This window comes from Moschus berezovskii, chromosome 22, assembly GCF_049115385.1.
Source record: "Moschus berezovskii isolate FMDL1 chromosome 22, NW_MosBer_1.0, whole genome shotgun sequence".
NCBI lineage: Eukaryota > Metazoa > Chordata > Mammalia > Artiodactyla > Moschidae > Moschus > Moschus berezovskii.
The window spans coordinates 5,620,803-5,641,246 of NC_142481.1; positions in this window are offsets into that span (position 1 = coordinate 5,620,803).

Genomic DNA, 20,444 nt, shown 5'->3' on the forward strand with positions numbered 1-20,444 from the left:
AAGGAAATCAATCCTGAATGTTCATTGGAAGGACTAGATGCTGAAGCTCCAATGCTTTGGCCACCTGATGCAAATATCAGACTGATTGGAATAGACCTTGATGCTGGGATAGATTGAGGGCAGGAGGAGAAGGCAGCAGCAGAGGATGACATGGTTAGATAGCATAACCGACTCAATGCACATGAATCTGAGCAAAGCTCAGGAGATAGTGAAGGACAGGGAAGCCTGGCCTGCTGCAGTCCACAGGGTTGCAAAGAGTCAGACACGACTTAGTGACTGAACAACAACAGTAAATCATTGCTAGGGCAAAGACTGGGAAACTAGAGTGTCAGTTTTTTTCCCAGGTAAACAAAGGGCCTAGTGTGAGTCTTCAGTTCAGTTCAGTCGCTCAGTCGTGTCCGAAGGCAGTGTTAATGGGGAAAGGTGGCTCTTGGCAGTAAGCCTTTTCCTGGAAGTGAAGTGGGAGAATTCTTTAACCTTTGCTATTTTCCATAATTACAGGGTCTGAAGTAAGCTACAATTTTGTCATCATAAACTATAACACCAAGCAAAAGTCAAAAATGATAAACACACTTCTCAAAAGTGGAACATTAGGAATATTAAACCAATAATAATAAAAACAACAACGAATGCCTGAGAACCTCGGTGTATGTACCTTAGAACATTGGTGAATGGTCTTGCCTGTTCCTGTAGAGCTGTGTCAGTCTGGTCCTGTCACATCCTAGAGACATCAATACGTGTTGAAAGACGTTCCTCTGAATCAAGTCAGAGGTCTGGGTTGCTGTTAAATTGAATAAGAACCCAGAGGTTATATTCATGCCAAACTCGTGGCTCTCTGTGCATTGATGCCAAACCAAAATACTTGAAATACAAATACAGAGTTATGGAAGAGAAAGAGTGGCTTTACATATTTGCCAGGCTAAGAGGGAACACATTAGGCTCTCTCCCTGGTGAGCAGGGAGAAGTTATATTGTCAGGCTGGGGATATAGATAAGGATCAAGGCAGTATTGTACTTTTCTTCTACAAAGTTGCAAAAGGATGGAGTTGCTGACAAGATTAGGGTGTGCGCATGGTTTTAGGTGGTCTGGTCTCCTTGATGACCCCTCTGGTCCCTTAATCTTGCTTAGGTGGTTTTCTGGCTGTTCCTTCTTTGATTGGAGGTGATGCAGTGAAAAAGAATCTACTCGCCATGAAAGAGACTTCCTGTGTCGGGGAGATCCCCTGGAGGAGGAAACGGCAACCCACTCCAGTATTGTTGTCTGGGAAATTCCATGGACAGAGGAGCCTAGCCGGCTATAGTCCATTGGGTCACAAAAGAGTTGGCCAGGACTGACCGAGTGGGAGCATTCTTCTTTAATTATCAACTTTTCTGCCCTTGGAAGTCATGGAAGGTCATGGAAGCTGTAGTCTTGCCTGTAAGAAATAAGAAACAAAAGGCCTCTGTGCCCTGGAGCCCCATAGCACCCTGCTCAGCAATATTAATACTAAGAAAAACGTTTTCCATTTTGCCATCTCTCTGGTGATCACGAAAAAAATTTTTTGCACAGCATCATGGTTTTTATGTTCATGATTAGGCAGTAATGAAATATCTTACTGATGTAAATAAACTAATCACTCATCTCCTTTAGCACCTGAGCCCTGTTGAAGAATTAAGCTGGTGAGAATAAGCTTTTCTTGATTAACAAAGTAAAAAAAGGGTCAGTTGTTTTCTGTGACCTCAGAAAGAAAGCTGTATGTGAATTGTCCTTCATGTTGGGCATGCAGACAGTATACACAGATGTGGATCAACTAGGTATTACCTTAAAATGGTTTGGCCCAGACACCTGGGGGAAAGTCTTCAGGAAATTTCAAGAGTAGATCTACTGAGGATTTAGCACATCTGAACTAGTAAACACAAACTGAACTGAATTATCCAAGGAATACTGAACACTGTTGGGAAAATAAAATTAAAGACAAAAATGAATGGGCCTGGAGATTACCATAAGTGAATAAGTCAGAGAAAGACAAGTATTAGATATCACTTATATTTGGAATCTGAACAAATGATACCACTGAACTCATTTACAAAACAGAAACGTCCTACTGTATAACACAGGGAACTCTGCTCTATGTCATGTGGCAGCCTGGATGGGACAGGAGTTTGGGGGAGAATGGATATATAAATATACATATACATACATATATATATATGGCTTAGTCCCTTGATACTGTCATTTATACCAACCCCTTAAAAGACGTGAATCCTCTCAGGACCAACAGTACCCTACACCCATCCCCACCCCACCCCCAAGTACAAAAGTTCACCTGCACTATTATGTCTTTGCTTTTTTTAAAAAAAATTTCATTGGCGTACAGTTGATTTATAATTTTCTGTTAGTTTCAGGTGTACAATTAATTGAATGAATTATACATACACATAAAACCAGTCAATCCTAAAGGAAATCAATCCTGATATTCATTGCAACGACTGATGCTGAAGCTCCAATACTTTGGCCACCTGATGCAAGAATACTCATTGGAAGGACTGATGCTAAAGCTCCAATACTTTGGCGACTCACTGGAAAAGACTCTGATGCTGGGAAAGATTGAGGGCAAGAGGAGAAGGGGGCGACAGAGGATGACATGGTTAGATAGCATCACTGACTCAATGGACATGAATTTGAGCAAATTCAATACAGTATAAAGTGAAGAGTTTGCTAATCAAAAGTTTTTCTAAAAAAAATATACTCATGAAGAAGTGTAAAATATTTGGAAAGACCACCATATGTGAATCATACTTAAATATTTATAAGTGAAATATTCTGCAGTGAAAGTAAAACTCAATAAACAGAACAATTTACTACCTATGCAGTGCCCTTAAATATCCAGTTCATTGGCTCCAAATCACATGTAATAAAGAGTGAGCAGTTTGTAACTTTATTAAAAAGGTCAGAGACTATGTTGTTGAGAATAAAGTATGATAGGAAAGCATTCAAGATATAATGCAAAGGATTCATAATAAATATTATAGAATATTAATGTATCTTTTATGCAAAAGTAACTTTTGAGCTTTTAATATAAAACATGCACTATTCTAAGCCATCTAACAATCTTAAATTCTTTTAAAAGGTTTGAGGAAAATTATCACAAGTTTTCAATGCAGGGAAATAGGCTTACTCTGCAGGACCTCAACTGACAAAGAAACTAAGTGAGACAAAAAGGGTTTGAGCCTGAACGTACAGTCTGAGAAAACATATTCTTAGCCGTGATCACCCATCCACACTGTATATATTACAAAATGATACCAAAAAATCAGGAATTTAGAAAGAAAACCTTCTAAGAAAGATGCAGTAAGAAGTGAACTGTGTCCAGTAATCATATTATTAATATTCAGACATCCCCCCTAGAAATGGATTCTGAGTCATCATGGTTGCACTTCTTTGGGTCTTGTCATGAAAAACTTGTTCAATAAATGAAGAGGGGTTATTTTTTTTTAGTGAATTATAACATGTGGAAGATGGAGAGATGGGTGAAGTGCTGTGAAAACTGGGAATTTTCAGAGAACAACTGAAATGTGTTAGGAATAAATGTTCCCATTTTCATCAAGATCCTATGCGAGGAAAGGTCAGGACTGAAAAGGGGTCTGACTGGCATGCAGGGAATATTCATGTGTTGTGTGGGAGCACAGCTGGTGACTGCATATCTGTGTAAATGAAAGGGCAGCTCAAATACTGACCTTAAGAGAAAAGAAGAACTGGCTTACCAGGAAGCATACTACTGTCCAATTTTTATCTATGAGCGTTATACTATGGGTGCGGAACAGAAAGATTTTATTTAATTTAATATTTCTTTAGTTTTGTTCTGCACTGGGTCTTAGTTCTGGCTCTCAGGCTCAGTAGTTGCCCCACAGTGTGTGGGATCCGGGATGGAACCTATGACCCCTACACTGCAAGGCAGATTCTTAACCACCATACCACCAGGGAAGGCCCTAAAATGAAAGTTTAAAATAAGAAAAAAAAATTTTCTTTCTTTTCTAAATTATGAAAGTATGATAACACATTTACAGACTTGGAAAATACAGAACAAAGTGTCCGACTCTTTGCAACCCATGAACTGCAGCCTGCCAGGCTCCTCTGTCCATGGGGATTCTCCAGGCAAGAATACTGGAGTGGGATACCATGCCCTCCTCCAGAGGATCTTCCCAACCCAGGGACTGAACCCAGGTCTCCCACATTGCAGGTGGATTCTTTACCATCTGAGCCCAAGAATACTGGAGTGGGTAGTCTATCCCTTTTCTAGGGGATCTTCCCAACCTGGGAATTGAACCGGAGTCTCCTGCACTGCAAGTGGATTCTTCACCAGCTGAGCTACCAGGAAAGCCCAGGTTACATATAGTTCCGCTATATATTATAATTGTTTTTCAAGCATATAAATTAAGTAGATAAATTAAGATTTTTAGTTGGAGTTTCAATATCAAACTCTCAAAAATTAATAGAATGAATAGACAGAGAAGTAGAAGGACGTAGTAAATCTGAAGAAATCTATAAAACAATTCAACATAATTAAGATGTATACAATTTTCACACAACAGTAGGATACAAATTTTATTCAACTTTCCATAGACTATAAACTACTCTCACAGACTAAAACTTTGATATAGTTCCGTATTTTGGCATGTAATATTACTGCTAAAACTCCTGAAAATTTATTATCCTAGTGATTTTTTAAAAAGTTGAGGCTTAAAACTTCTAATTCAATTCTGAGGATATAAAGAAACACTATGTTGTTTAAAAAAAAGGAAATTAACATGTGATACAGTATTATTAACTAAAGTACTGAAACAGAAGATTTTAAAAATGAAGAGATTAAGATATTGAAGGGAGAGAACAGGTTTACTTCTATTACTATGTCATGTGTCATACTGAATATTCCATAACTTCCATTTCCATCCATATATTTAATAAAAACATACATAATGTTTTAGGTGACTGGGCAAGTATTTTCTTAGCAGAAACCAGAACAACAAAAAAAAACAGGAAAAGGCCAACAAAAGGTGGGTGAATATATGCTGTGCACACACATGCAAACTTAAGGAATCGTATCCACAGTACCATACACTAAGGAGATCAGGATTTCAGAATGAAGATCCTGGCTGGGTGGGCAGAGTTTTCATGGGCAAATAAAGCTAGCAGAAGGTGTTTGTCAAAGTCTGAGCATTTTAAGGATAAGATCCCATTAGTTAAGAATGTGAACAAAAAGAAAATGTTGGAATATATTGACTCTGGTATATTGAAAGCTTGTGCTAACACTCTATGTTATTAAACATAACAGGGTTCCTTTAGGTGGTCTCTCTAATTACTGGACATAATATCATTACCTTTTATAACACAAGTTCTGCAAGGAAAAAATAGAAAACAATGAGGACTGATGTTAGAAGGATAACAGGTCTATCCTGAAAGTGGAAAACATGAAGATTAATGCTTAGAACCAACATCCCCACTTTCTTTGTCACAACCACCCACACAGGTGGGAACAGTCCTCACCATGTGGAACAGTCCTCTGCTGCCCACTGTCTCAGGTGGGGCTCAGGACAGTCAACTCCTACACACAGACCAACAATGAGTTTTCTCACACTTTCCCTCGAATCACACTCCCCTCCTGGTGAGGCCTCATTTACACAGCAGCTGTGGGCACCTCAGCTGATGTGACAATCCCCTTCGGGTCACAGACCAGGCCCTGATCCATCCCCACGCAGAGCCCAGATCTCAGCCCTGAGGAAGCAGAGGACTCACAGTCACCGTGCTCAGTGAGGGATCCAGACAGGAATCACCTTACATATTATGGAGCTTTCAATCAGTTCAGTTCAGTTGCTTAGTCATGTCCAACTCTTTGTGAACTCATGGACTGCAGAACACCAGGCTTCCCTGTCCCTCACCAACTCCTGGAGCTTTGGCCCAACACAAACTATCTGAAGGGGAATCTCTGGTCAACAGGCACAAAATATATATGCAACATGGCTCAGTGACCTAATGCGAAGCCTGGTTTGATTACTACCCAGAGGAGGCAAGTCCAGCACAGCCCCACTTTCTATTTCCTTTCCAGATTTATTGAGGTATAATTGAGGAATAAGAACTGTGTACATATGACACGATGTGTTTATTTGACAGATGTATACACTGTGTAATAATGATCAGAATCAAGGAATCTACACTTCCATCATCACACAATTTCCATTTTGTGTGTGTGGTGAGAACACTTAAATGATATTCTCTCAGCAATTCAGGTATTTAGTAACACACTGTGATTGAAGAGTTAGCATGCTGTACGATCAGATCCCCAGAACCTTCACTTTACATTATCGTTGCCCCATTTCATTTTTCCTCTGTGATTTCCTCTCTACTCTTCCTGTTCCTGCCCTCCTTTTTCCACCGGCACACAGTGCTGCCCGCTCTGCACTTGTTTCCCCTCTCACGACTCTTTCCCCGACAACCTTTCGAAGGTAGTTTTGCCTCCTTGGTTCACCATCCCTGCCCTCCGGGTCACACTCCTTCCATCCCTTTGCGTCTCCCTTTGTCCCTATTCTCTATCGCCCCCTGGTGGCTATGCTTCCTTCCTGTTCTCTGCTCCTCCGATTACAAGTTTCCCCGCTCCCAGTACCACGTTGCTACGAAGGCCAAGTTTTCAAATATTTTATCCCCACCGCCTCACTCTGACGGTGAAGTGTCTCACGATTGTCATCGCCCCTCCTGCCGTGCGTCTAGGGCCCCTCTCCCTATGTTGCTCTCCAATCCTTGCAAATACTGTTTTAACTCATTGTTTATTTGATTACACTGCAAGGCTTTCAAGGGTAAATGTTTTTATGTTACAGTCTCTTTGAAACATCCTCAGCCATCCTGCACCTTCCCATTAGTAGTGAAAGTGAAAGCGAAGTCACTCAGTCGCGTCCGACTCTTTGCGACCCTGTGGACTGTAGCCCTCCAGGCTCCTCCATCCACGGGATTCTCCAGGCAAGAATACTGAAGTGGGTTGCCATTTATCGGTTCTCCCTTTTTTTTGGCCTCCTCATGTATTCTATTTCTATCTGAGACTCTCGGTCTCTGCTCCTCCGGAACCTCCTGGCCCACATATTTAAAGGAATAGCGACTGAAAAAGATGCCCGCGGACGGGAAGAGGCCATCTGCAACTGGGACCCGAAGGAGTGGGTGGTACAATGTTGGCCGGGGTCACCCCCCCCCATGAGGGGTGAGGGGACGGGCTGACAGGGAGAGGGGGCCCGCGGGGCAGAGCAGCGGCCGGAGGAGACTGCAAGGACAGAGGGCCGGCAGGGAGAGGGTCTCAGCAGCGGGGTGGGCTCCCGGAATCCCGGGACCAGGGAGAGGGAGCGGCCTCCAGGGGCCGAGAGAGCGAGGCTGAGGAACACGGAGCGAATAAACCACCTCGTGGAAGAGGATTTTATGTTGTGCACGAAGGATGGCGGGGTCAGTGAAGTCAAGTCAAGTCGCCTCCGACTCTGCGACCCCATGGACTGCAGCCCGCCAGGCTTCTCCCATGGGCTTTTCCAGGCAAGAATACTGGAGTGGGTTGCCATTTCCTTCTCCCGGGGATCTTCCCCACCCGGGGATCGAACCCTGGTCTCCCACATTGTGGGCAGACGCTTTACCGTCTGAGCCACCAGTGGGGGTCAGTAAAGCGTTTTAACCAGGAACGGTACCAAACGCAGCGTTAAGGGACTAAAGGCAGGAACCGGTTTCAGAATAACTGTAAACTGAAAGGGAGGCGCCCCTTCGCCTCTCACCAAGACGTCTGAAATGCTAGGGATGGTGGGACGGGCGCAGGAATGTATGGCCTTTGACACCAGGTACCGAGGAAAGGAGACCGCGAGGCTCAGGTGTGAGCCTGAGACGGAGATTGACGCTGCGCGGAGACAACTTCGCTCGGGAGTGGGAGTGGGTGGTGTGTGTGTGTGTGTGTGTGTGAAGGACAGGGAAGATGTGTGCACGTCTGTGTGTGTGTGTGTGAAGGCCAGGGAAGACCTGCGTGCTGCAGTCCGTGGTCTTGCAGAGTGGGACGCTACTGACCGATTGAACTTACAGGGCTTACATCACCTACAGGGCACTTACATCAGGCACTTACATCACCTACAGGGCAAAGACTGGGAATTTGTGGAGTGTCTGTTTTTTCCCCAGGTAAGTTCAGTTCAGTCGCTCAGTCGTGTCCGACTCTCCACGACCCCATGAATCACAGCACGCCAGGCCTCCCTGTCCATCACCAACTCCCGGAGTTCACTCAAACCCATGTCCACAGAGTCGGTGATGCCATCCAGACATCTCATTCTCCGTCGTCCCCTTCTCCTCCCGCCCCCAACCTTTCCCAGCATCAGAGTCTTTTCCAGTGAGTCAACTCATCGCATGAGGTGGTCAAAGTATTGCAGTTTCAGCTTCAGCATCAGTCCCTCCAATGAACATCCAGAATTGATCTCCTTCAGAATAGACTGGTTGGATCTCCTTGCAGTATAAGGGACTCTCAAGAGTCTTCTCCAACACCACAGTTCAAAAGCATCGATTCTTCGGCGATCAGCTTTCTTCACAGTCCAACTCTCACATCCATACATGACCACGGGAAAAACCATTGCCTTGACTAGACGGACCTTGGTTGGCAAAGTAATGTCTCTGCTTCTTAATATACTATCAAGGTTGGTCATAACTTTCCTTCCAAGGAGCAAGCGTCTTTTAATTTCATGGCTGCAATCAGCATCTGCAATGATTTTGGAGCCCCCAAAAATAAAGTCTGACACTGTTTCCACTGTTTTTCCATCCATTTCCCATGAAGTGATGGGACCAGATGCCATGACCTTTGTTTTCTGAATGTTGAGCTTCAAGCCAACCTTTTCACTCTCCTCTTTCACTTTCATCAAGAGGCTTTTGAGTTCCTCTTCACTTTCTGCCATAAGGGTAGTGTCATCTGCATATCTGAGGTTATTGATATTTCTCCCAGCAATCTTGATTCCAGCTTGTGCTTCTTCCAGCCCAGCGTTCCTCATGATGTACTCTGCATATAAGTTAAATAAGCAAGGTGACAATATACAGCCTTGACGTACACCTTTTCCTATTTGGAACCAGTCTGTTGTTCCATGTCCAGTTCTAACTGTTGCTTCCTGACCTGCATACAGGTTTCTCAAGAGGCAGGTCAGGTGGTCTGGGATTCCCATCTCTTTCAGAATGTTCCACAGTTTATTGTGATCCACACAGTCAAAGGCTTTGGCATAGTCAATGAAGCAGAAATAGATGTTTTTCTGAAACTCTCTTGCTTTCTCCATGATCCAGCGGATGTTGGCAATTTGATCTCTGGTGCCTCTGCCTTTTCTAAAACCTGCTTGAACATCTGGGAGTTCACGGTTTACATACTGCTGAAGCCTGGCTTGGAGAATTTTGAGCATGACTTTACTAGCGTGTGAGATGAGTGCAATTGTGTGGTAGTTTGAGCATTCTTTGGCATTCCCTTTCTTTGGGATTGGAATGAAGACTGACCTCTTCCAGTCCTGTGGCTACTGCCGAGTTTTCCAAATCTGCTGGCATATTGAGTGCAGCACTTTCACAGCATCATCTTTCAAGACTTGAAATAGCTCAACTGGAATTCCATCACCTCCACTAGCTTTATTAGTAGTGATGCTTTCTAAGGCCCACTTGACTTCACATTCCAAGATGTCTGGCTCTAGGTCAGTGATTCCGTTATCGTGACTATCTTGGTCATGAAGATCTTTTTTGTACAGTTCTTCTGTGTATTTCTGCCACCTCTTCTTAATATCTTCTGCTTCTGTTAGGTCCATACCATTTCTGTCCTTTATCGAGCCCATCTTTGCATGAAAAGTTCCCTTGGAATCTCTAATTTTCTTGAAGAGGTCTCTTGTTTTTCCTATTCTGTTGTTTTCCTCTATTTCTTTGCATTGATCACTGAGGAAGTCTTTCTTATCTCTCCTTGCTATTCTTTGGAACTCTGCATTCAGATGCTTATATCTTTCCCTTTCTCCTTTGCTTTTCACCTCTCTTCTTTTCAAAGCTATTTGTAAGGCCTCCTCAGACAGCCATTTTGCTCTTTTGCATTTCTTTTCCATGGGGATGGTCTTGGTCCCTGTCTCCTGTACATTGTCACGAACCTCCGTCCAGAGTTCATCAGGCACTCTATCAATCAGATCTAGTCCCTTAAATCTATTTCTCACTTCCACTGTATAATCATAGGGATTTGATTGAGGTCATACCTGAATGGTCTAGTGGTTTTCCCTACTTTCTTCAATTTAAGTCTGAATTTCGCAATAAGGAGTTCATGATCTGAGCCACAGTCAGCTCCCGGTCTTGTTTTCGCTAACTGTATACAGCTTCTCCATCTTTGGTTGCAAAGAATATAATCAATCTGATTTCGGTGTTGACCATCTGGTGATGTCCATGTGTAGAGTCTTCTCTTGTGTTGTTGGAAGAGGGTGTTTGCTATGACGAGTGCATTCTCTTGACAAAACTCTAGGTAAACAGGGGGCCAAATGGGGAGGTCTTAAATCAGTGATAATGTGGAATGATGGGTCTTGGCAGTAAGCTGTTTCCTGGAAGTGAAGTGGGAGAACTTTTAAATCTTTGCTTTTTCCCATAATTACAGGGTCTGAAGTAAGCTTCAACTCTGTCACCATAAACTATAACACCAAGTAAAACTCAAAAATGATAAATATACATGCTATAGTTGAAAATGGAACCTTAGGAATATTAAACCAATAATAATAAAAACAACAACAAAGGCCCGAGAACCTTGGTTTATGTACCTTAGAACCTCAGTGAAGGGCCCTGCCTGTTCCTTTGGGGCTGTGTTGTGTCTGGTCCCATCACATCTTAGAGATATCAGTATGTGTTGAAAGATGTTCCTCTGAATCGTCAAGTCAGAGGTCTGGGTTGCTGTTAAATTGAACAGGAACCCAGAGGTTATACTGATGCCAAACTCTTGGCTCTCTGTGCACCAATGCCAAACCGAAATACTTGAAATACAAATACAGAGACATATGGAGGAGAGACAAGGAGGGAACACAGTAGGCTAGCGTTCCTCAACAGCTGTGTCCCACTCCCTGGTGAGTAGAGGGAAGTTATACAGTCAGGCAGGTGCATATGATAAGCATCAAGGAAGTAACAGTCTTGTATTCTTTCTTCTACAAAGTTGCCAAAGGATGGGGTTGCTAACAAGGTTAGGGTGTGCAGGGTCTTAGGTGGTCTGATCTCCTATCTCAATGAGCCCCTCTGGTCCCTTTAATCTTGCCTCAGGTGGTTTTGTGGCTGCTCCTCCTTTGTTTGGAGGTGGTGTGGTGGTAAGGAGCTGCTTGCCATACAGGACATTTGGGTTCAAACCCTGGATCAGGTATACCCTTGGAGGAGGAAATGGCAACCCACTCCAGTATTCTTTTCTGGGAAATTCCTTGGACAGTGGAGCCTGATAGGCTACAGTTCATGGGGTCACAAAGAGTCCGACAGGAGTGAATGAGGGTGAGCATCCTTCTGTGATTAGCAACTGTTCTGCACTTTGGAACTCAGAGAAGGTCATGGAGGCTGGAGTCTTGCTTACAAAAAGAGGGAGACAAAAAGCCCTCCTTGTCCGGGAGCCCCACAGGGCCCTGCTCAGCAGCATCAATGTTAAATATATATATATTTTTTTCACTTTTCCATTTTTCTGGTGATCATGAAAAAAAAATCTTTGGGCAGCATCATATATTTTATGTTCATGATTAGACAGGATAAGCAGTAATGAAAATCTCATACTTATGTAACTAAATTATCCAGTAATCTCCTCTTTTACCAGCTGAGCCCTGCTGAAGAACTAAGCTGATGAGAATAAACTTTTCTTGATTAATAAAGTAAAAAAAAGGGTCAGTTGTTTTCTGTGACCTAAGAATGAAAGTTGTACATGAATTGTCCTTCATGTTGGGCATGCAGACAGTACACATAGATGTGGATCACCTGGGTGTTACCTTAAAACAGTTTGGCCCAGACACCTGGGGGAAAGTCCTCACAAAATTCCAAGAGTAGATCTACTGAGGATTTAGCACATATGAAATAGTAAACACAAACTGAACTGAATTATCCAAGAAATACTCAACATTGTTGGGGAAATAAAATTAAAAGATAGAAATGAATGGGCCTGGAGATTATCATACTAAATGACTAAGTCAGTGAAAGACAAATAATAGATAGCACTATATGGAATCAAATTTGATTGTATGGAATCAAATCCCTTATAATTATACAGTGGAAGTGACAGATTCAGGGGATTAGATCTGATAGAGTGCCTGAAGAACTATGGATGGATGTTCATGACATAGTACAGGAGGCAGTGATCAAGACCATCCCCCCAAAAGAGAAATGCAAAAAGGCAAAAATGGTTGTCTGAGGAGGCCTTACAAATAGCTGAGAAAAAAACAGAGGCGAAAGGCAAAGGAGAAAAGAAAGACACGTGCATCTGAATGCAGAGTTCCAAAGAATAGCAAGGAGAGATAAGAAAGCCTTCCTCAATGATCAATACAAAGAAATAGAGGAAAACAAAAGGATGGGGAAGACTAGAGATCTCTTCAAGAAAATTAGAGATACCAAGGGAATATTTCATGCAAAGATGGGCACAATAAAGGACAGAAATGGTATGGACCTAACAGAAGCAGAAGATATTAAGAAGAGGTGGTAAGAATACACAGATGAACTATACAAAAAAGATCTTCATGACCCAGATAACCACGATGGTGTGATCACTCATCTAGAGCCAGACATCCTGGAATGTAAAGTCAAGTGGGCCTTAGGAAGCATTACTGCGAACAAAGCTAGTGGAGGTGTGGAATTCCAGTTGAGTTATTATAAATCCTAAAAGATGATGTGAGGAAGTGCTGCACTCAATATGCCAACAAATTTGGAAAACTCAGCAGTGGCCACAGGACTGGGAAAGGTCAGTTTTCATTCCAATCCCAAAGAAAGGCAATGCCAAAGAATGTTTAAACTATACACAATTGCCCTCATCTCACGCTCTAGCAAAGTAATGCTCAAAATTCTCCAAGCCAGGCTTCAAGAGGATGTGAACCGTGAACTTCCAGATGTTCAAGCTGGATTTAGAAAAGGCGGAAGAACCAGAGATCAGCTTGCCAACATCCGTTGATCATTGAAAAAGCAAGAGAGTTACATAAAAACATCTACTTCTGCTTTATTGACTATGCCAAAGCCTTTGACTGTGTGGATCACAACAAACTGTGGAAAAATTCTTCAAGAGATGGGAATACCAGACCACCTGACCTGCCTCATGAGAAATCTGTATTCAGGTCAGGAAACAACAGAACTGTACATGGAACAAGAGCCTGGTTCCAAATAGGGAAAGGAGTACATCAAGGCTGTATATTGTCACCCTACTTATTTAACTTATATGCAGAGTACATCATGTGAAATGCCAGGCTGGATGAAGCACAAGCTGGAATCAAGATTGCTGGGAGAAATATCAATAACCTCAGATACACAGATGACACCATCCATATTGCAGAAAGTGAAGAGGAACTAAAGAGCCTCTTGATGAAAGTGAGAGTGAAAAAACTGACTTAAAACTCAACATTCAGAAAACTAAGATCATGGCATCCGGTCCCATCACTTCATGGCAAATAGATGGGGGAACAAAGGAAACAGTGAGAGACTTTATTTTGGGGGGCTCCAAAATCACTGCAGATGGTGACTGCAGCCATGAAATTAAAAGATGCTTGCTCCCTGGAAGAAAAGCTATGGCCAACCTAGACAGCATATTAAAATTCAGAGATATTACTTTGCCGACAAAGGTCCGTCTAGTTAAAGCTATGGTTTTTCCAGTAGTCATGTATGGATATGAAGAGTTGGACTATAAAGAAAGCTGAGCACCGAAGAACTGATGCTTTTGAACTGTGGTGTTGGAGAAGCCTGTTGAGAGTCTCTTAGACTGCAAGGAGATCCCACCAGTCCACCCTAAAGGAAATCAGACCTGAATATTCATTGGAAGGACTGATGCTGAAACTGAAATTCCCATATTTCAGTTTCAGTCAGACGCAAAGGACTGACTCATTGGAAAAGACCGTGATGCTAGGAAAAATTGAAGGTGGGAGGAGAAGGGGACAACAGAGGATGAGATGGTTGGATGGCATCACCGACTTGATGGGCGTGAGTTTGAGCAAGCTCTGGGAGTTGGTGATGGACAGTGAAGCCTGGTGTGCTGCAGTCCATGGGGTTACAAACAGTTGCACATGACTGAGCGACTGAACTGAACTGATACGTGGAATCTGAAAAAAATGATACCAATGAACTCATTTACAAAAGAGAAACATCTCACTGTATAGCACAGGGAACTCTGCTCAATGTCATGTGGCAGCCTGGATGGGACAGGAGTTTGGGGGAAGAATGAATACATATATATGTATGGGAGTCCCTCGATTGTCATTTATCCAAACCCCTTAAAAGACCTGAATCTTCTTGGAACCCAGCAGAACCCTGCCCTGCACTCATCCCCACCCCACCCTTAAGTACAAAGGCCCCTCCATGTCTTCTCTTTTCTAAACATTTTTACTGGAGTATAGTTGATTCACAGTATTGTGTTAGTTTCAGGCATACAGCAAATTCAATCAGTTGCACGTATCCCACACTTTGTTAGATTCTTACCCTCAGAGCTCATTAGAGAGTATTGAGTAGAATTTACTGTGCTATACAATGCTGCTGCTGCTGCTAAGTCACTTCAGTCGTGTCCGACTCTGTGTGACCCAATAGATGGAAGCCCACCAGGCTCCCCTGTCCCTGGGATTCTCTAGGCAAGAACACTGGAGCGGGTTGCCATTTCCTTCTCCAATGTGTGAAAGTGAAAAGTGAAAGTGAAGTCGCTCAGTCATGTCCGACCCATAGCAACCCCACGGACTGCAGCCTACCAGGCTCCTCCATCCATGGGATTTTCTAGGCAAGAGTACTGGAGTGGCTTGCCATTGCCTTCTCCGTGCTATACAATAGGTCACTATTATCTACTTTATATATACTAGTATGTATATGTCAATCCCAGTCTCCCAGTTTATCCCTCTACACTTCACTCCCTGATAACCATGTTTGTTTTGTATGTCTATACCTCTATTCTGGTTTTGTAGATAAGTTCATTTGTATCCTTTGTTTAGATTCCACAGATAAATGAAACCCTAGATTTGTCTTTCTCTTCTGTCTCTTGTTGATAGAAAAGCTGAAGTCTCCCAGACCTCCCTGAGGCACAAAGGAGAAAGACTCAAGCATCTAATAAACAGGACAAAGGAACCACAGACTCAGTATCTGATGCACATTTCTGAGTTCTTTTAAAAATGTTTTACTTATTTGACTGCATTGGGTCTCAGTTGTGGCACATGGAATCTTTGGTGTGGCATGTGGGATCTTTCATTTTGGCATGCCAGTTTAGTTGCCATGTGGCATGTGGGATCTCAGTTTCATGACCAGGGCTGGAACCTATGTCCCCTGCATTGGAAGGGAAATTAAATCCCTAACCACTGGATCACAAGGGAAGTCCTACATTTCTGTTTTACAGATACGTAACTGCCAACAGACAGAAAAGGCCAACTGCACGATGACCTGATTGCACCCATGCCACAAAGTGCTTCATCTTGAGCCAGTACCGAGTCTGTGCCTAGGGCAGTTCCCAGAACTGGCCTTAAGAGAAGTGGATTAACACTACTGTTCATAATAATCTGTATCTTTGGGGGAAGCAAAATAATCGTAGCTTGTTCTGCCTGTGCACATAAAAAGGCATGCACACCTGGCAGTAAAGAGATGCTACACAATAGCCGGGACGTGAAAGCGACCCAGCTGTCCATCAACAGATGAATGGATAAAGAAGATGTGGTACATAAATACAATGGAATTATTACTCAGCCATAAAAGGAACGGAGCTGGAGTCAGTTGAAGTGAGGTGGATGAACCTAGAGTCTGTTACACAGAGTGAAGTCAGAAACAGGAAAACAAGCATGATACATTAACACATATATATTGTTGTTCACTCACTCAGTTGTGTCCGATTCTTTGTGATCCCATGGACTGTGGCACGCCAGGCTTCTCTGTGCTTCACCGTCTCCCAGAACTTGCTCATAATCATGGCTATTGAGTCAGTGATGCCATCGAACCAGTTCCTCGACTGTCTTCTCTGTAAATAGGTTCATCAGAAAAAGTAGTACTGCTGAACCTATTCACAGTGAAGACATGGAGACCCAGACTTAGAGAATGGACTTGTGGACACAGCAGTGGAAGGAGAGACTACAACAAATTGAGAAAGTAGCACTGACATATATACACTATCATGTGTAAAATACATGGCTAGTGGGAACATCCTCAGCCATCTTGCATCTTCCACATGGTTCTCCCTTTTTCTCCTCAGTTGTTCTACTTCTATCTCTGTCGCTCTGTTTCTGCTTCTTTGGAACCTCCTGGCCCACATACAGGAATGGCGACTAAAAAAGATGCCCGCGGATGGGAATAGTCCATCTGCAATTGGGAACCGAAGAAGAGTGGGCAGTAAAAGGTTGGCCCAAGTCATCTGCCCCTATGCGGGGTGAGGGAACGGGAAAGGCCTGCGGGGCAAAAGGAGGTGCCTGAGACTGAAGGACAGAGGGGGACGGGGTCTCAGGAGCGGGGCGGGCTCTCCAGAATCCCAGGACCGAGGAGAGGACGTGGCCTCTCCGGGAGCGGGGCGCCCGGCGTGGCCTCCAGGGCGACGCTGAGGGCCACGAATCCACCTCGCGGACGAGGACTTTATATGGGGCGGAGGACAGAGGTGGTAAAGGGTTTTAAGCAGAAAAATGCGGTGAAAGGCGGTGTCTACGTGTAACGATCGCAGAAATGTCAAGGGAACTGGCAAGCCTCATACCATCAAACCAAAATGAACACATACCCGGCAAGTAACAGCGATGTCTGGGCTTACTCAAGTTAAGTGCCGGCTGCTGGGCTATAAGGTCGAGAGTCACTCCCAAGACCTTAAAGAAATAGGGCGGACAGTGCGGCAGTTTTACACTAGAACGTGGAAACGGCTTCACCCAAGTGAAATCACCGTTTGGGTTCCCGGGGATAGCGTCTGAAAAGAAGAGGCGGGACTTCCGGAGGCGGGGCCTGGGCGGAGCGTTACCGATGGGGGCGGGGCGAGGAGGGAGCCCAGGAGAGCTGGGAAGTGAAGGCGCTTCCCCTTACTTTCACCTGCTTACTCTATCTGTAACATTTTAAAGGTAAAAGCATATTTTATAAGCCAGTTACTTTGCAAATGAAAACTAATATGCATGAGACTTATGATATATTCTGAATAAAGGAGTAGCTAAACATAATGGCATCGATTCTTCGGCGGTCAGCCTTCTTCACAGTCCAACTCTCACATCCATACATGACCACGGGAAAAACCATTGCCTTGACTAGACGGACCTTGGTTGGCAAAGTAATGTCTCTGCTTTTTAATATACTATCAAGGTTGGTCATAACTTTCCTTCCAAGGAGCAAGCGTCTTTTAATTTCATGGCTGCAATCAGCATCTGCAGTGATTTTGGAGCCCAAAAAAACATGCTTTTGAACTGTGGTGTTGGAGAAGACTCTTGAGAGTCCCTTATACTGCAAGGAGATCCAACCAGTCCATTCTAAAGGAGATCAATCCTGGATGTTCATTGGAGGGACTGATGCTAAAGCTGAAACTGCAATACTTTGGCCACCTCATGCGACGAGTTGACTCACTGGAAAAGACTCTGATGCTGGGAAAGGTTGGGGGCGGGAGGAGAAGGGGACGACGGAGAATGAGATGGCTGGATGGCATCACCGACTCTGTGGACATGAGTTTGAGTGAACTTCGGGAGTTGGTGATGGACAGGGAGGCCTGGCGTGCTGTGATTCATGGGGTCGCGGAGAGTCGGACACGACTGAGCGACTGAACTGAACTGAACTGAACTGAAACATAATGGCAGCAATTAAATATGAAACAGACGCACACACATACTTCTCTGGGTCTTTTTCCTCTTAAGAAAACTGCCCTCTACAATTCCCAAGAAAGGAGGCCTGGCGTGCTGTAATTCATGGGGTCGCAGAGTCGGACACGACTGAGCGACTGAACTGAACTGAACTTCCATCGATATACAACAGGTATTGCCAATTAAAGGAGAACGTGATCGCCATTCTCTTTGTAGTAGTTCCACCATATACTCAGTCATAACCTGTCAGTCTCCTCCCATGAAAAGCCCATGTCCCTTCAGCCTTATCTATTCAAGGTCAATTGATACAACATTCTTTCCTATAACCCACAGTTGCCTATCTATGGAAGGGCAGCCTGAACATAATTGGCATGATGAGTCATCACAGTTGTACTTTATTCTCTTTCCCTCCCTGACTAATTCACACTACTGAAGTTGATAATTTTGTGTCCTTGTTTCTCCAGTGAACACAAATGCGAACAAACCACACCTAATGAAGTCGACCCCCTCATCTGATTCCTTCATGAAACCATCATGAGACTGTAACAGAGCAAGCAGAGCACAACCCCGAGCAGATAGCCACTGCTGTGTCTCATTACTCTGTACCCTGTTACCGGGCAACAGGTCTTGATCAGTCATTGCTTGGTGCCTCAGTGGGCCCTACCCACAAGCAACAGTCAGTGAATGACTTGTTAGTTGTCCTGCTTGGTTATTAGCCAGCACCGCAGTGGGCCCTGCCCACCGGTAATGGTCAGTGGAGAACCACTGGGGAAGTGATTCAAAGATCAGTGGTGGTCATCAGGTGGAGAGTGAGGTAAGAGGCAGATTCAGGCCTTCTCCTGGAGGCCCTGCAGCTTACCCAGCCTTGGGCCAGTGGGTGAGCTGGAGGGCCCAGGGAATAGCTAGGGGACTATGTTCTGCAGGGCTCCAGAGCCCTCACTAAGGCCCTCCACTAGCTCTGGCCCAGGCCTTGAGGCCATGGTGAACCTCTCCTCCATCCCTGTCTCTGCATGGGTCACAGTCTGTGAGACCTGGTCTCTTCCTTTGGGTGGCCTGAGAAGACTGAGGACCAGCTGGGTTGGGTGCCTGGCTCCCTAAGGGATGACAGCTGGGAAGGATGTGGGAACATGGCCCTGAAGGAACTGCCAACTGAGATTTGCCTCCTCTTGGTCAGGACTGGGACCTTGGAGAGTGAATGCTGTGCACTGGGACTTTGTCCTTTCTGTTCAGGACAGAGAATAACATTCATCTGGTAGAGAGGTACAGGAACATTGTTACCTGACCATGACCCGACCCCAAGAACAAAGGCTCTGACACTGAGAAGTCTCCAACAACTAACCATGTCCATCCCTCACCTTCTGCTTTTAAAGGGACCTGCTGAAAGCTTTCAGTAACTCTGGGGTTCTTAGGGCATGAGCCACCCATCTCCTTGTATGAATCTGTAATAAACCTTCCTCCGTTCCAAACTCTTAATGTTTAGTATTGATGACCTTCACTGTGCATTGGGCTCACGGACTTGTGATTTCTGTTACAAGACCATTGTGAAAGCCCTGTATGGAATGAATAAGATCAAAAGATTTCAAACTTCAAGTTTAAAGTCATAGATACTAATGTAGTTTTTTCAACAAAATTTAAACATTTAAATACACACTGGAGATAATGAGCCATTTCCACACAAGTAAGTCCTTGTTCCCGGGATAATTGTGTCATGAGTTTTAACGTATTTTGACTTTGAATTATTCTGCAGTATATAGTATCTCAGACTAATCTCAAAAAACTGAAGACTTAGTTATTCCCAGTATAGTTCCTCTGAAGTGTGGTCCATTGGGAGAACTGGTTAAGAAATTTACCACATATTTTTTAAAATAAAGATTCTCCCCAATATGAATTATTTGGTGAGTCCTGAGGACACACTGTTTCTTAAAGGTATTTCCTTATTAAGTATATCTGTGTATTTTCTGTCCCGCATTAATTCTCTCATTATGCCAAACGCATGGACATTTGAAGAAGCTTTACAATATTCATTACAGTTGTAAGGGTGCTATCAAATATAAATCCTCTGATGCTCCATAGTTTTCATCTTTGGGTAAAACCATTAGTGTTGCATCTTTTTTTCCCATAGAGTTCAGTTGTTTTTAAACATGGCTGTTCATTAGAAATACATCTGGAGCTTTAGAGAAAAAAAGCAATACCTGGGCGTTTGTATTTTTCAAAAAATTCCACGATAATTCTGGTATGCATGTGGATTTTAAAAAGTGATTACAGGTTTCTCCATTAAATGGCAATTTTGGTGATATATAATTCTATTATTTTCTGTTGACCAAACATGATACAATGGTATTAAGTGAAGACACTTCCTTGGTGGCTCAGAGGTTAAAGTGCCTGCCTCCAATGCGGGAGACCCGGGTTCAATCCCTGAGTCGGGAAGATCCCCTGGAGAAGGAAATGGTAACCCACTCCAGTATTCTTGCCTGGGGAATCCCATGG